Raw genomic sequence first — 13,697 nt, forward strand, 5'->3', positions numbered from 1 at the left:
GAGAGAGGATAGAAACAGATGTGAGACGGTGCTATGACTGTTTGCAGTGCTCGTTTTCGAACCTGCTGGTCACACCAGAGAGCTGAAATTAGTTGGATCATGCAAGGCACTGATTATTGGTATGGGGCTAGTGACAATTTTAGTCCTGTCTGCCAGGTCAAAGCGAGACAGAGCACACTTGTTTAGGACTGGCTTTAATAGTGTGACAGTGAACATAATGTGATACTCCGATTAAGGTTTCCGATCAAAGAAGCGTTTCGTAATTTATCACGCGCGCCGCAAATCAGACACCACAGCAGTTACGGGCTTGGAACTACTTGAGCTCCGGGGAAAGACGAGACGGAACGTTTCAACCATTCCCTCCCTTATCATGCAGAACCTTCATTGATCTACAGTTTGAGGCCGTTCTTTTAACGAGCAAGTGCTCTGTGAGAGTGATAACAAGAGACTTGCGAAGAAAATATGTTGTTCTAAAAATGGAGATAATGTATTCACTCGAGAGCTGCGAGGGATTTTCTACGTTTGTAGTTGGTGAGACAGTGATATGTTGTTCTGCAGGTTTGTTTACTTCACCGAAAACTAAACGCATGTGTCAGCAGATAACTATGTACTGTTTGTCCACACACTGATAAAAAGTAAGGCAGGTCTACGGGAGGAAGGCAGCTGCGACGAGAAGAGGGCACTGCTGGGCCAGATAACGCTATGTGTCATCAGTGCCAGTGTTGCGTTTCGAAACACGTAGCGGTGACTCTCACAGCCATGCCGTCAATGTTATCACGAGCAACGTATTACGCGAGTTTGTCTATCTCCCTGCTTGCTGCCGACGTCAAGGAAACAGTCATGTCTTATATCAATCAGTAGACGTGTTTGGCGTCAATCGTGTCATTACAACACACGCTTAGTACCTATTGTTACCATTGAGGCACACAGAGTTTTTAAAAAAAGTATTCAATTTTTTTGAGAGGTGGTTGTATGAACCAAACCAAGACTAAAACAAGAAAAACACCGTCTAAACAAACAGGCCTAGAAAGCCCGACATTACCGACCGGCCACCGTGTCATCCGCAGCCCTTAGGCGTCACCAGATGTAAATACGTAGCGGCATGTGGTCAGCACACCGCTCTCCCGGCCATTGTCAGTTTTCGTGACCGGTGTCGCTGCTTCCCAAGCAAGTAGCTCCTCAATTGACAATGGCTGGGTGCACCCCGCTTGCCAACAGCACTCAACAGACCCGGGTGGTGACCCATCCTAGTGCTAGCCTAGCTCGACAGCGCTTAACTTCGGTGGACTGACGGGAACCGGTGTTATCACTGCGACAAGGCTGTTGGTAAATTGTCCACTAAATATGCGTTCTGAAATGCATACCTTAAGAACTATGAGGAATTGTTCGTCTTCCCCATGGTGAAACATCTCTTCTATTGCAAACCCTTTGCTTTACGTAAGATGTACAAAATGCAGTAAGCAGTGCAGTCGGATTGAAGGAGGATATCCAGGTAGTTCAGAGCGGACTACTAGATTTGTTACCGGTAGGTTCGAACGCGTAAGTGTTACGGAGATGCTTCAGGAACTCAAGTGGTAATCCCTGGAGGGAAGGCGATGTTCTTTTCGAGAAACGCAACTGAGAAAATTTAGAGAACCGGTATCTGAAACGCACTGCAGAACATTTCTACTGCAGCCAACATACATTGCACGTAACGACCACAAAGATAAGATACGAGAAATTAGGGCTCTTACGGAGACAGTCGTTATTTCCTCGCTCTATTTGCGGATGGAACAGGGAAGGAAATAGCTAGTAGTGACACAGGGAACCCTCCAACACGCACCGTAGGGTGGCTTGCGGGGTATCTATGTAAATGTAGACTAGATGTAGAACAAATGAGAACATGAATGCAGAGTGAGGTTTTCACTCTGCAGCGGAGTGTACGCTGATATGAAACTTCCTGGCAGATTAAAACTGTGTGCGGGACCGAGACTCGAACTCGGGATCTACCATCTGAACTACCCAAGCCCCGTCCTCACAGGAGACGAGGTACTGGCGGAATAAAGCCGTGAGGACAGTGCTTGGATACTTCAGATGGTAGAGCACTTGCCCGCGAAATGCAAAGGTCCCGAGTTCGAGTCTCGGTCCGGCACACAGTTTTAATGTGCCAGGAAGTTTCACATCAGAAGATATTTATCTGTTAAAGCGAAACACAGCAGAACTAACGTAGGAGCAGAAGTGTGCTCTCGGAAATTCTTGCAACTAGCAAAAAGTGGTATTCATTAAGCTCCAGAGATAGAATTTGTCGATTTCAGTGGTGATGGAATGTTACAACGTTGAAAAACTGTTATACTGTCTGTTGTGGACTGGCAAGACAGCCAATCCACAGTGACGGGTAACCGAAAGGCACGCGCTTAAACTCACGCAGGCTGGCGTGAGGTCTGAAACAGGATACGTAATGAATGCTATAAAGAAAAGCTGCTGGAATACTTAACTTTAATCCACAATTGGTGAACATTGGTCTTGTTACTGTACATGCTTCATTAGATACATAGCAAAGGATAAATGGCGCCTTGCTAGGTCGTAGCAATTGACTTAGCTGAAGGCTATGCTAACTATCGTCTCGGCAAATGAGAGCGTAATTGTCAGTGAACCTTTCCTAGCAAAGTCGGCTGTACAACTGGGGCGAGTGCTAGTACGTCTCTCTAGACCTGCCGTGTGGTGGCGCTCGGTCTGCTATCACTGACAGTGGCGACACGCGGGTCCGGCGTATACTAATGGACCGCGGCCGATTTAAAGTGCTACCACCTAGCAAGTGTGGTGTCTGGCGGTGATACCACACTTTCGGCAAGGCGCACGGATTAGAATGAGGAGATCAAGTTAAAAGACTGCACTTACATATAACCGTACACCTGCATGAGTATTTCACGAATTATTGTACAATGTGTGATGGAGGATGGAAGAAACATGTTGTACCCGAACTTGATTCACACCTCCCCCGACCCCCCCACCCCGCCTCCCTCCCTCAACCCCCCCAACTCCGACACAACTATTTTAGTCGGTACCTTTTTGTCCACGCAGGAATTTTGCAAATTTTTTCCGAACGTAATGGTTAATCGGGGTATTAACTTTAGGAAATATATGAACAGATGTAACTGTAGAAGTAAGCTGATTCTTGACTGGTAACTGACGGTAAACTCTTGGAGTCAACCTCTGCACAATGTACTGCGCCTTTCTTACAGCATCTCCAGTTTGTTGAGGATTTCCGTGACGCCCACACGCCGACAACAGATTCGTGACCAAACGTTCAGTTCTTCTCTGAATTTTCTCTCTGTGCTACTAATACCTCATAAGGCTTCAAGGTAGATTGGAGCAGAAAACCACATATATGCAGGAAAACACGCGCAATACGCAGTATTTAGAACCAAGAGGGTACAATTACAATGGAAGACCAAATGAATTGCTCGGATCAAAAAAGGACATAAGGAAGGCGATGCAGTCTTCCTCCTCCACTAATACCTCCTGACCGAGTAAATTCGTGTGTCAGACGAGGACTCGAACCTGAGAATGGTTTAAATGGCTCTGAGCACTATGCGACTTAACTTCTGAGGTCATCAGTCGCCTAGAACATAGTACTAATTAAACCTAACTAACCTAACGACATCACACACATCCATGCCCGAGTCAGGATTCGAACCTGCGACCGTAGTGGTCGCTCGGTTCCAGACTGTAGCGCCCAGAACCGCACGGCCACTCCGGCCGGCTCGAACCTGAGACCTCTGACTTCAAGCTCAAGTGCTCTGTTGACTGAGTAACCAAAACACGACTCACGACACGCCCTCATAGCTTTACTTCTGATAGCGTCTCTCACCTACCTTCTCCCCCACTGTTCAAACTGTGTATGGAAGAAGCAATGAAGGAATTATAGGAAAAGTTCAGGAGTGGAATTAAAATTCAGAGTGAACAGATATCGATGACAAGATGCGTCGAATACATTGCTATCCTCAGTGAGTGAGGAAGAATTACAGGACCTACCGAATGAAATGAACAGTCCATTGAACACAGTATTTAGTTTCAGAGTAAACCAATAAGGCAAAGGTACCGAGTAGTAAAATACGATTAGTGATCAAAATTGGAGGGGCTACGGAGCAGACGCGGTGAAAAAATTCTGCTATCTTGGAAACAAGAGGAAGCTAGGAAGATATAAGAAGCAGACTAGAACAGGAAAAGAGAGCTGTGGTATCGATAGCTACGATGCCACAACGTAGGTGCGCTCTACTAGGTTGGCACTACGACACCGACACCGACTCCGACGACAGTGCTCTCTAGCCGGCGCTGTGCAGCTCTACGAGCGCCGCTCCACCTTCTGCCCCATTTGATTCCGAGTAGACGACCTAGCAACATTGTTTCTACTTCATAGGGGGCTAGCCATTACAGACTTTGTTACTTCAGTTACTTCAATGATAGTTTGTCCAACTAATTGTAGCTGTTAACGTTGATACCTGTACGGTTTCGCACCTACGTGCTCATCTGTACGCGAAGTTAAGTATTACCAGTTTATACATCAGTAAAACCACTTTTAACTGCAGTACCAAGTGTTCTACCTCACCTGCTCCTCCTAGCTTCCTACATTCGCCCTCCCCTTCAGTTATAGGAGCAGACCCACGCGCCGCCTTCCAGGCGTTAATAATGGAAGTGAATAATGAAAAGTGGAGAATTGAAGCGTTTCAAATACAGTATGCCGAAAATGAAGCGGACTTGTAAGAAACGAGGAGCTTCTCCACAGGATAGGCGAAGAAAAATATGTGTGAGAAACTGACTATAAGAAGGGGCTTGATGTTCAGACATGTGTTAAGACAACAGGAAATAACACACTTCATACTGGAGGGAGCCCTGGAGGGCAAAAACTGTAGTGTTGGACGAAGACTGGAATATATCGAACAAATAATGGAAGATTATGTGATACATGGAGGTGAAAGGATTGTCACAGAAGGGAATATCGCGACCAAAAGAATAATGACCTTAAAAAAAAGAGGAAGGAAAGGTCCGTTGATCGGATGAAGATTTTTAAAGACAATTTGTTTTGTTCGTGAGCATTTGGTCGTTCCATCTTTCGTACAATATGGACAAATGCTCGTTCCCCTGACCACGCCATCGACGGTGCGTTAAACTATAATCTTCCTTCGTTCCGGCAACTGCATCCAGTGACTCATCGCAGACCGTGAACTTACTTATTTCTCCTAATCTGATCAGAGTCATCACGTCCGCTCTTACATGGTGTCCATAATTACAGTTTCAGTTTCAAAACGCCCTAGGAAGACAACCACTGCTCAAAATGTTGCCAAACTGGAGCAATATACTATTGACGCTAGAAGAAAAGTCATGCAACAAAAAAAAAAAAAAAATTACGAACAGATGATGCTGTAACCGTCTTACCGTAATTGGGATAGGCTAGAAATTGCAGATGAATCGCTGTACGACGACTATGGTTTGAGTTACACATTATAGCATCCGTACTGTTCATTGAGCTTGACTGCACGAGTTCGGCAGTCAACGCCTGTGGCACTGATAGGTTAAGCCAGCCACCACGGCAAGGTCGTACTACATCGGAAGAGAAAAATCGATTTTCAATTGTTCTGAGGCCAATAATCGCATAAAGGAAAACCATACCGGTTTTAATTGTCCTGGGGCAACCAATCGCATAAAAAGCAAAATGGCTCTGAGCACTATGGCTCTGAGCACTATGGGACTTAACATCTTAGGTCATCAGTCCCCTAGAGCTTAGAACTACTTAAACCTAACTAACCTAAGGACATCACACACATCCATGCCCGAGGCAGGATTCGAACCTGCGACCGTAGCAGTCCCGCGGTTCCGGACTGTAGCGCATAAAACCGCACGGCCACCGCGGCCGGCAAGCAAAATGACATGGGTTTTTAACTGTCCTCAGACCAAAAGCCGCATTAAAATCAAAATGATAACGGTTTCTAATTGTCTTGAGACGGGCACAGGGCTTGTTTAAAATAGTGCCCAACGTTTTCTTGCACAAGCTGAAATCGAGAAACAGCGTGTCTCACAACAGATCGGAGTGTCTCGGGACTCATGCTCACGATGCACTGCGGAGAGCGTGCCTTCCATTCAGCTACGTTCGTAATTGAAGCACTGAACATCTTTCAGATAAACCCAGAGCCAGTCACATGGATTAAGATGTGGCCACCGGGCTGTAGGGAAATGGCAGTTGACAATTCTATCGTTGCAAAATGGTTCAAATGGCTCTGAGCACTATGGGACTCAACTGCTGAGGTCATTAGTCCCCTTGAACTTAGAACTAGTTAAACCTAACTAACCTAAGGACATCACACACACCCATGCCCGAGGCAGGATTCGAACCTGCGACCGTAGCGGTCTCGCGGTTCCAGACTGCAGCGCCAGAACCGCGCGGCCAATTCTATCGTTTCCGAAATGCCTCTGCAGCAGCCGCTTGACTGGCTTTGCAACATGCGGAGGAGCGCCATCTTGCATAAAAACTATTCTGCCCACACGTGCAAGCTGTTGAAGGGTCGTAATGACGTTGGTACGGCCGCTGTGGCCGAGCGGTTCTAGGCGTTTCAGTCCGGAGCCGCGCTGCTGCTACGGTCGCTCGGGCATGGATGTGTGTGATGTCCTTAGGTTAGTTAAAGTAGTTGTAGGTCTAGGCGACTGATGACATCAGATGGTAAGTCCCATAATGCTTAGAGCCATTTGATCCATTGTTGACGCTGGTACGTAAAAGACTCTTTCAGCATTTACCAGTGACTAAGGTACAGACAACACGACTCATCTCGAAAAAATACGGCCCTACGATAAATGTCGCTGTTACCAAAACCACCATTGCAGAATGAAGTGGTAGCGGTTGATGTGCGTGCGGATTTTCCGTTTCCCAATGTCTGCAGTTCTGAGTACTGACATGATCTTGGAGATGGAAATGGGTTTCGTCTGTCCACAGAATGTTCCATGGCCGTTCATTGTCCACTTCCACGCGAGCGACAAATTCCAGACCGAACGTTTGTCTTGCTGGCAAATCAGAAAAATGCAACTCTTGAACGTGAATGATTTTGTATGGATAGCAATCCAGAATGTTTCGTAGGAGTCTATAATGCTCATAGGCATGTCCAAAGTTTGGGCAATTTGCCTTGCTCTGCATGTTTCCACACCACCACTCGACCCTCTTGGAAATCTGTGGCCACATCTGCGACACACGTCGGATCCACTGCCTTCCTTCTTCTGTCACATTGCTCTTCGAAAGAAATTGTCTTTTCCAATTTTGTAATTCTTTTTTCCAGACCCTTAGCAGACATCGGACCGTTGCCCCTTTTCATACCCTTGAGTGTCTGGAACATCTGCAGGGCTACTGAGGCAAAGTCACCGTTCTTGTAAATGAGCTTTACCAGCAGAGCGCGATCCTTCGTGGAGACAGTCATTTTGGGTATCTAGGACGCATAGTCAGGAACAGAAATGTGCCACGCGTCTGCTTCTGTGCATATTCTGACGCTTACAACGTCATATACCAGTCTTTTTCTTTTTTCTTTGGTGACGTTTCTCTCTGCGTCAATAATATGCTATTCAAATTTGACGTCATTCTGAGCAGTTGTTCTCTTAAGACGTCGCTTTGAAACTGGAAGAAGGAAGGAAGATTGGATTTAACGTCCCGCCGACATCGAGGTCATTAGGGATGGAGCACAAGCTCGGACTATATCAAGGATGGGAAAGGGAATCGGCCGTGCTCTTTCAAACGAACCATCGCGGCATTTTCTTGGAGCTATTTAGGGAAATCACGGAAAACCTAAACCTGGATGGCCAGAATGGGTTTGAAACATTGTATTCCAAATTGCGAGTCATGTGCTCTAAGCACTGCGCCACCTCGCTCGGTTTGAAACTGTAGTTTAATTACGGACATTCTGTACATCGAATCAGGGTTGCACACTTGTAACACCTTTTTTCTTACATCATAGTCATCTACTAGTAAATAACGATTTTAATATGAAAAATAGTATTAAAATGATTTTAGTGTCTACAGAGACGATGTGAGTAAATAATGCTGGCTGTGAACTAGTAAAGTTAATACCGGCAACACTTCTACTACTGCTGCTGCTGCTACTACTACTGCTACTACTATTAATAATATGGTTCGAATGGCTCTGAGCACTATGGGACTTAACATCTATGGTCATCAGTCCCCTAGAACTTAGAACTACTTAAACCTAACTAACCTAAGGACATCACACAACACCCAGTCATCACGAGGCAGAGAAAATCCCTGACCCCGCCGGGAATCGAATCCCGGAACCCGGGCGTGGGAAGCGAGAACGCTACCGCACGACCACGAGATGCGGGCTATTAATAATAATAATGACAATAATAACAGTAATGATAGTGCAGATATAAAAGAATTTACAGGTGTAAAAAATAAATTCTTTCTGATATAGCGAGTTCAGAAGAAAGCAGATTCAAGGAGTCTGCACCAGCTAAGAATACTGGGAAAAGCGGAAGATCTGGTTGGAAAGAAAGATATGTGGGGGTAACAAGTGCGTACAGGCACAATGGTAATCATTATTATTGCTTCAGTAGAGATATCATTAACTTTCATCTGATACTGGAGATGTTATTCAGTTTTCTAGTATAATGCGGAAGATTATTCCAGAGTGGGGTTCCTGCTACTGCGAAGAACTTCGAGAAAGCGGCTGAGCGATGGGGTGGAACAGAGAGGATTTGTAAGTAGCCTGTTTATGTGTCTGTACGTTGGCAGAACGATAGACTGCATTAATAACTCTGACAGCGCTGTGCGCACTCTCTAAGAGACTCTGTGGCTGGTTGCACTAGTAATTCGAAGTTAACAGTCAGCGGTGACGGTAGTTGGAGATGAACAGCCAGCAGTGGTGGAAGTTGGGAGGGAGTAGTCAGCAGTGATGGAAGTTAGAGGTTAATAATTAGCAGTGTTTGCAGTATTAGTGCTAGCGGGCGATGTGGAGGTGTCTGACTTGGAGATTCAATATTATTCATGATTATATAATTTTTGCAACTAGTTGTCACGGACAATTATATATTTTTTTGTATTGGATGTCATATTATGAAGGTAAAAATACGTTCTTTGCTCTGCAACAAAATCTTTCCTTTGCTAACCATAGGCCTGTTAGTAGTCAGAGTCATCAGTAGTTAGAATCTTTTATTTAGCTGGCAGTATTGGTACTTGCGGCATTTCAGTTGTTCGGGTAATGAAGATTTTTGTAAGGTAAATGACTTATGAAATGTATAGGTTATTGTCAGGATTTCTCCTGATTCAGGGCCATTCTTTAAAATTAATTATCTGAAGTCAGGTCATCTATTTTAAAGCAGTGATATCCCGTTATCCTTGAATATTGTGAGTAATTAATGACCAGGAAAAGTTTGAGTTCTGTTTGTCAGGGTAAATTCTGTAGGTCAGTGTTGAAATGATAAAGACAAGCAAAGAGACAATAGGTTCAGTACGTTCAGTTTCAATCAGCAGTTTAAGAACATTGAGTAAGCATTCAGCAGTTTAAGTAAAAATTTAATGAAGAAGTTTCAGATTTTGCTCTGATGGGTAGTGCAACGATAACTGCACGTTCCGTTTATGTACGCGAGTTACACTGCATTTATTTACTTTTTACGTCAAGCAAAAGTTATATTCAAGTTCTTACATCTTGAATCAACTTCGTAACGATGTACACTCTTTGACATAAAACTTGACCGGCGGCCGGCCGCTTCAGAGGCTAAGTCCGCGCCGATCGCGACATGGGACAAAAAAACTGGCCAACTCGCTAATTCTCTAAGTCCGGTTATCTGCACAATCTGGCAACACTGTAGACTGCAGCACTTCCTGGAGGAAAACTTGTCCCATGATAGAGAAACTCTAGGCTGATTACGCCTGTGGTCTAGCGGTAGCGTGCATTGTTTCTGTTCATAATGTCAGTGGATCGAGAGCAGCTGGCATAAAATATTTTTATAGCCTCTTTTGTCTGAATGCTGAAGACGTCAATGTAATGGTAGCGCAGATTCAATCTATTTCGCTTTGTGACACACCGATATCAAAATTTTATCCAGTAACGATTTTGCGACAGATTTCCTGCAGACAGTCCTCCTCTGGACGCCGTATGCGGCAAAGCTCCGGGATCCATTTGCTGGCTACTGGCAGCGGCCGTGGCGACAGCAGCGGCGCTGCACTCCCCCGTTCGTTATCGAAAGCGCCTGCTACCGCTCATCGCTTTTGATGATTTAAAACGCTTCACTATTAAATGTTGCTCCACAGAAAATGTCTACAATTTCCATTCACGCTCAAAAGCAACGGAGACAGACGCCCTGATTAGTAGGCGGGTATTATATTACATTAATCGGCAAGAGCTGAGTATGGCCCGAAATTAATTTTATAGACTGGGACGAAATGAAACCACCTCACTACATTCGATGAATTTATAAATGCTTCATACCTCGTTTCTTTTCCTTTCAAACTCAATTATTTGTGCAACTTTTGGTCAATGTTTGGATGTTTTCGTCAAGCCAGAGTGAGCGTCTGTGGTGTAAAGTGTATTACAGTTCTTGTTTCATTCCTTGTGGTAAGTCTATGCAATAAACTGTGTGAATACCTTGCAATGCATGCTCTGTAGCAGTGCAGGAACACTGCACATTTGGAGTTCATGAAGTATTTATTGTTGATCGGAAGTGATAGTTAAGGTCATCAGATTTAAACCAGAAAAATTTGTCGTTTTGAAGGTTTCAGAGAACGGAAAGGAATTGCTAACGCCGGTGTTAGAAAACGTCTACAGTTAAATGCTATTGCAAAAATTTAGAAGAAGGGAACTATATTAATGAACATGTGCACTTCATAAACAACCTTCTGACATGTTAGACCTATATGACGAACAAAGCTCAAATTTATATCGTTGACAGTCAGTTTGAATCTTTTCAGGGTCTATTTTACAGTGAAGCACCTTGGAATTTGCAAAGCAGAAATCCATGATATTAACTTAATTTACTAAGTCGAAATCGGACGAAGATTGATGTTTAAAGGCATTCTTCAGATTTCGCATAAGAAATTTTTACTAGCAGTTTGCAACTCCATTAATTAAAATGGAAAATAAAAGGTTGTAGTCAGCGGCTTCTACCGTGATTCGAACTGCTATGTCTTATAGTACAAGCACTGCAACGCACAAGGGAACCTCTGAGCTAACGACACACTGGCTGCCAGAGGCGGAATATAGTCACTGCGATGTTGCCTGAGCCTCAAAACGCAACCTTAAACACACGAACAGAGGAGGTGGAGATTACTGTTTTAACGTCCCGTCGACAACGATGTCATTAGAGACGGAGCACAAGCTCGGATTAGGGAAGGATGGGGAAGGAAATCGGCCGTGCGCTTCCTAAGGAACCATCCCGGCATTTGTCCGAAGCGATTTAGGGAAATCATTTGAAACCTAAATCAGGATGGCCGGGCGCGGGATTGCACTGTCGTCCTCCCGAATGCACACACAGACAGGTGTTACTTATGTGAAGAACGCCGTTCTTGGAGTCCAGAAATTAAATATACTTTCTAATTGTGTCATCTTGCAGTAGATTATATCGTACGAGTCTTCGATGTGGAAAACGATTGTCAAGTGAATTTAGCGAGGTAACGCCGACCTACACCCGGAAGTAAATGCACTATCGGAGTGTTGACAAATACTTGCTACGACGCTGCCATTTCTAGGCTCTCTGACGAGGCAGCTCTTCAGCGAAATGCTTGCCGTGATTCTCCGATACGGTTCTTCAGAGTGGAGACGCGCGCGCACGTTTGGTTTTTATGCGGCGTTCTCCCCTGATGGTTTCTGACGTCGCCTTGTGGGCTATGTATACATATGAGACATTCAATTATCATCAATCCAGAATCATACAAGTTTCAGCTTCCGGCGTGGAAGAAGGCTGTTGACGCCGACATTATATCATTTCAACGTAGGGAAAGCAAAACGGATCATTCAATGTTTCTCATTCAACATAAAGCATGTGAGATAATTTTCCGTAACGTTCATAATCATCTAAAACTACAAACGAAGTAAAAATACACCGGAAGCTTATTCGAATTGAATATAACGCTTTGCACCTCGATGTCGAATTTGTCCACTTGCAATCTTTTGCAGCATACACATAGAATGTCATGATTACCACGAGAATGAAGAAATATGTTGGTAAGGATGGACGCAAGAAGAGACGCAGTCAACAAATATTCTATTCCTCATGGCATTCATTTCATTTGGCACGTAAGAAGAGGTAAAGCGGGAATTTACTTTCGTTAACACGAAAGATATGCCGCACATATTGATAACGAGGAAGTCTGCGTCTTCATACGTTTCCTCCTTGAAATCTGTATGCTCTATTATGTACTAAGTAGCCCGATCATTGTTTCAGTAATGTTACCCTCTTGTTTGACCCCGTAACGATGAACAGATTCCAAATGCATGTCTCCCTTCCTGGGTTGTTTTTTGTGTTTTATTGCTTGGAATTCCTGAAGCAGACCACTGTGCCTTCCCCCCTCGTGGGTTAGGTCTCAAAACTAAACCGCTTTGTATCCAATGGCATAATTTATTCAGACAGCATCAGCATAAGACTATCAAACAAAGCCTTCCATTTACAGTTGCAGCACTCTAACCAGCACTGACCAAAGTGTAATCCACGGTCATGGTCCTAAATTACCAGCTGTCTGCTACTGTGGCAAAGTCCGTACTACACTTTCGATTCCGCAGCACCATTTTATCTGGTAACACTGTGTAGTTGCACAGTTGTGCTACCAGGTCTGTCCTCACACTGTCAACTTTATGTATCTCACTTCTCCTGTAGCGTAGATCACGAGGAGCCGAAGTAAATGAGTGTATTCTGCATGACGTAACATTCAGTATTCCCTTCTTTCATAGCCACTCTTCATGTGCATCGATACCAAATAGGAATGCGAAAACTCTTGCGAGTGAGAGAATGACAATAACAATCGTAACAAGAACAAGCAAATAATGAATGATGTTTATTCCAACGCAGAACGAGAATGGCTTTAAATATAAAAATCTGTATCTATATCTATATCCATATCTATTGATCTTTGAGTTGGCACAATGCAAATATGTTCTTAGCATTTAGTTACTGAATTTAGTTCTGGATGTTTGCAGAGAAAAGGAAAAGTCGGTACTTCTCGCTAGTGTAATATAATGTGAACCAGCAACTACCCTTTCCTTAGAACACGACTCAAGCAGGTCCTCAAGTAGGTAGCAAGGCACTGCTGCATTCTGTTCCCTGACATTGCTCTGATGACGGTTAATGCAGATAGTTCCGATTATGAAATACAAAACGTATTGCAGGTTAGTTCCTAGGATAGTAACATTAAATTTGCGTTGTAGACGGCACATGAACGTAACGACTATCCATATTACTCATCAATATAAAAAGACAATATTTTGGGAATTTAGCAGGATTACTCAAAATGAATTCTGAAATTGGGTGACTGACTGCACAGGTACTAAACGTCGTCAAGAGTATACGATGTCCTAATCGCATTAGGAATATGAAGACCGTCTTCGACAGCACGCAACTTTCACATTGCTATCTCCACCCTACTCCAGACAGCCCTCGGTGGAGTTGCAATACGTTGCCGATGTTATGGAAGGCCTTCAAACCGACAACAGACCACATATTGACAAATACAAGCG

At 44.2% G+C, this 13,697-nt stretch overlaps 1 pseudogene; it reads right to left on the reverse strand.

Moving 5' to 3' along the window:
* Positions 1-1,209: 1,209 nt before the first annotated feature.
* On the reverse strand, positions 1,210-1,328 carry LOC126476012 (5S ribosomal RNA; annotated as a pseudogene).
* Positions 1,329-13,697: the final 12,369 nt, after the last annotated feature.

The sequence above is a fragment of the Schistocerca serialis genome, chromosome 4 (genome assembly GCF_023864345.2).
Source record: "Schistocerca serialis cubense isolate TAMUIC-IGC-003099 chromosome 4, iqSchSeri2.2, whole genome shotgun sequence".
Classification (NCBI taxonomy): Eukaryota; Metazoa; Arthropoda; class Insecta; order Orthoptera; family Acrididae; genus Schistocerca; species Schistocerca serialis.